Source organism: Cervus canadensis, chromosome 2 (assembly GCF_019320065.1).
Source record: "Cervus canadensis isolate Bull #8, Minnesota chromosome 2, ASM1932006v1, whole genome shotgun sequence".
Taxonomy (NCBI): domain Eukaryota; kingdom Metazoa; phylum Chordata; class Mammalia; order Artiodactyla; family Cervidae; genus Cervus; species Cervus canadensis.
Window position 1 is genome coordinate 50,778,714 of NC_057387.1, and position 4,718 is coordinate 50,783,431.

Sequence of the window (4,718 nt, forward strand, 5' to 3'; positions counted from 1 at the left end):
GACTGAATCCAGCATTTTTTTTTTTAACCCTTACACTAGGAATCTCCCCCCAGAAAGCTTGGAATAATACTTCTGGCTCATACAGAACCAGTATGACTAAAATCAGAAAGTACTGGCATTCCACACAGAAACCTTGCTGTCTCACACCATTATTAGCCCAAGTCAAATCTCCGTACCCATGACAGACAATGTGCTGTGAGATAAATACCAGAAAAGTGAGAGTCCCACTCTGCTCCTTATAGGTGGGTGCCCTTTGGTAAAAGCACGTAAACTCATGGAGCCCCATTTTCCTTCATCAATGAAACAGAGAAAGTAATACTTACCTCTCATGATTGTATGAAAGTGAAAGTGAAAGTCACACAGTCGTGTCTGACTCTTTGCGACCCCATGGACTATACAGTCCATGGAATTCCCCAGGCCAGAATACTGGAGTGGGTAGCCGTTCTCTTCTCCAGGGGATCTTTCCAACCCAGGGACTGAACCCAGGTCTCCCACATAGCAGGCAGAGTCTTTACCAGCTGGGCCACCAGGGAAGCCCTCATGATTGCATATACTTCTCATGATTGTATATGAAGATTAATTTAGAAAGTAAATGTAGAAATGTCTTAACGTGGTATACAAATATTAGCTGTTATAGTTATTCACTCATTCCACTAATATTTATTCAACACTCACCATGTTCCAAGCTCTGGGGATGTAACTGTGAAATAGACACAGTCCCTGCCTATCAACATAGAGCTTAGAGTTTCTTTAAAAGGCAAAAATGATTTAAAGTAATGAGTGCTAAAATAGAAGTTGTAAATGTTGCAGTGAGGTCATATAGGAAGAAAATGTACTCCTGACTTGCAGGGCCTAGGAGGGCTTCTTGGAGAAGGCAAAATCTAAGTCAAGATTCAACAGAGTAAGAATCACTAAGAGAGGAAAGAAATGCCATTGCTTATCCACAAAGAGAAGTGTGCATTTTATTTTTTGTCTCTACGGAGCTTTCTTTCAATGATAAAGCATCTTCTCTTTTTTCTTAAAAAAAAAAAAAAATTTCAACAGCTTTAGATACTGAATCATAAGCAGTATTTTTCTCCTCAAATAATATTTCTTCATCACTTTTTCTCACATCAGCAACATGCCAAGGGTTTGATTACTGTGGAAATCAGATCTTCAGATAGCTCCTTCCTTGATATAGAATCATTATTTCAGTCCATGAATGATTTATTAGTTGCCTACCATATGCCAGGCAGTCCTGTAACAGGGCTCCAGGGACAGGATGATGAACAAGACAATTACTTCTCTTAAAGATCTATATAGACAGGTGAGGAAGCTGTATGATGGCCCATCAATGACTGTATCAGCCAAGATATATTGCAGTAACCAGCAACCCCAAAACTCAGTGGCTAGAAAGCCACAAAGGTGTATATCTGACACAGCGCTGTCTGCTGTGTGTCTTGACAGTTCTCCGTGGCAGCCGCCCTCCATGTGGTGACTCACCACTGCATCTCCGTTATCAGCACAGGCCTGTGGCATTGCCGTGCCAGAAAAGAGAGAGGGACATGAGCACAGAGCATTTTGCTCACAAATTATCAGCCAAGTCAAACCATATGGCTTCACCAAACTTCCAGAAGTTGAGAAGATGCAAACCTCTCATGCTCAGAAGTAAAGAAACAGATACTATTAGAGAGCAAAAATGCCTCCGACAGTGACAGTGCGGGAGACAGGGTGTGGTAGGGCACTGGGGTTTTGTAAGAGCAGGTGGTGGAGGGGCTCTCAAGACTCGAGAGGTCAAAGAAAACTTGCTGGGAGACATAACATTTAAGCTGAGATTCAAAAGATGAACAGAATTTAATAAGTTAAATAAATGGTGAAAGGGGAGAGTCCTGGGCAGGAACCATTTATACACAGAAACCCTCTTGTCTAGCCCTGCTAGTGCTACAGAAGTTGCATATACAACATAGATGTAAACAGTGAGATAAAAGAGCTAGAGGTAGAGAAACAGTAAAAAGCCAACACACACACACAGTCATGCACAATCATTTATAAAAAATAGAGAGGTGAAGATAGGTTTCTCTGACATTTTGATGGTAGTGCCTGCCCCCACCATCCTCTAGAGAAAGACAAGAACACTCTGACATGCTGAAGAACTCCACAGTTTCAGGACCAACATCTCTGGAGTTCAATGACAGGGACAAAGCTACTTCCCTAGCAACTGGGTCCAAAATAGAGAATTAAGTTCATTCTGTATCCCAACCTATTTCCCCTAAGAAACCCCCACCCTCAAAGCATCCTCTCTAGTCTACTATTATACCCAACCTCATATGGTTACTGCGAATATCAAGCATCTTGAAATTAATAGTTGCTTAACACATAGCTTCAGCTATCACTCTGTGACCCATATTGAATGAGGCACTCTTCTTCAGCTACATGCCTTCAAACCTCCCCAGTAATAAGAACTATGAATTCCATTTTGCAGATGAGAAAACTATGAAGGATGGCATAATACTCCAAAGGATGCACAGCCAATAGTGATAGAAGTAGATTAAAGCTAGGACAGTCTTAATTAACCTTGACTAAATTTGTGTTTAACTAAAGTACTATCAACAGAAGAAGAACTGGCAAGTTCATTTGGAATAAGTATGATACTATATTTGACTGAAATTTTCTTCATACAGGTACATACATATTAAGTACAAATCATGAACCAATCATAAAACTTAGTCAACACTGTTAATGATGGTGACCCTCTGGCATAGACATCAAAGAGCCATGGCTTAAGTCTTCTGGTTTAATTTTAAAGTGTTCTCATACTTTTAAGACCCCTTCAAATTTTCTTAGCTGGCTGGAAGCAACTTAATTCTCAGAATCACATATCTCTTTCACTCATCTGAACACACTTGTTAGTGCAGATTAGAACTTGTTAAAGATTAATTCTTAAAGCATCCTCAAGCTTCCTTTTCCAACAAAGGAAACATCAATTATAGGCTCACACATAAACTTTGCCCCTTTCTTGAATACTTGCTGCCCTTTATAAATCTTAGATTTCTTCCCCTTGAGTATTCGTTCAAAGGAGAGATTTTATTGCCTCCAGGGGTTGTTAAACTGATTGCAATACTGCCTATTTAGAGCAGTTCAGTGGGAATTACGCTGGTTCAATGCTGTCAGACCTAGAATATAGCTGTCAAATAGCATTACAAGTAAAACACCCTTGATAAGAAATAATGACCAAATGTCAATCTGTTTTTCACTACCCTTACTACAGGCTTCTCCTGACACACAAAAAAGCAATGTTTTACACATTATAGTAATAGCACATTTCTGATATTTCAGTTAAAATTCTAGTAGTGTTTTCAAGGACAAAAAAATGTTCTGGATGTAATCTGGGCTCAGAAATTGATGGAAGCACATTTTTTTCCTTTTTAATGAAGTATTTGGCAATCTATTTCAAAATGAACAAATGTTGTTAATGTGTGTAAATGGAAGATTGTCTTAAAACCATTTTTAAGATTAATATTCATTCTTTCCACTAATATCATTGACCTCTGTGAGTTTGGCATTATGCTAGACGTTAAGGTACAAACACATGGTCCCTTGTGAGCCACTCGAAGTAGTCTAGATTTAATCCTGCAGACAACTGAAGGAAAGATTTTAGATATGATCAGATTTGATCTTTAGAAAGAATAATTTGGCTCCAGCACCATTCTCTCTGTCATTTTCTCTCTAACCTTGCTGTTCTTTTTCTTTACAGCACTGATTACAATTCATAACCATAGATAGGTTATGGTTTAACCTATAGGTTAAACCATATAGGTATAACCATAGTGGGTTATAACCCACTTCCCACTAAATTACACATCCATGAAATCAGGTATAGTGTCTACTCTGTTTGCTATAATAGACCCAGAGCCTAATACACTGCCTGGTTATTATTTGCAGGATTAAAGGAATGAAAAAATAAATTTATTGAAGGGAGTGACACTGTATTTTAAAAGATAAATAAGACCACTGAGGTTTATAGACAGCTCATGGGAACCTAAAACAAGGCAGTGATGTTGGCAAAATAGGACTTGGTTGTCTATTTAATGTAAATGTCATAGGAAAGTGTCTAGAATTACTCATAAGTTTCTAAGTAGGCCAAGTGAATGTTGATACCCTCAAATAGAAAAAAGAGGTTTGTGTGTCTGCTCAGTCATGTCTGACTCTTTGCTACTCCATGGACTGTAGCCTTCCAGGTACTTATGGAATCTTCCAGGGAAGAATACTCAAGTAGATTGTCATTCCTTTCTCCAGGGAATCTTCCTGACACAGGAGTCGAACCTGCATCTCTTGCATCTCCTGCATAGGCAGGTGGATTCTTTACTACTGCACCCACTGAGATTTAAGAGTAAATGACCACTCATCAGCTATGCCTTGATGAAATATTATTTCTAAATTTTTGGCATTATAGAAGGTACAGAGGAGACAAATAAAATATATTATGTGACCCCATAAGAGGTGCTTATTATATCATTTTAAGAGAATTTTTAAAAAATAAATGATAATGATCTACTAGAGATTCAATTCATTTAATTAATTAATGAACTAGTATCACAGTGATTATCAACAATTTATCTTTCCCCCTTTGCCCTCTCCCACTACCTTGCTCTCCATCAAGGAAAATTATTTTTTAGAGGATAGAAGAATAGAATATCAGTCCACCAATAATGTCAAATCACTTCCTTTTTCTGAAAAGG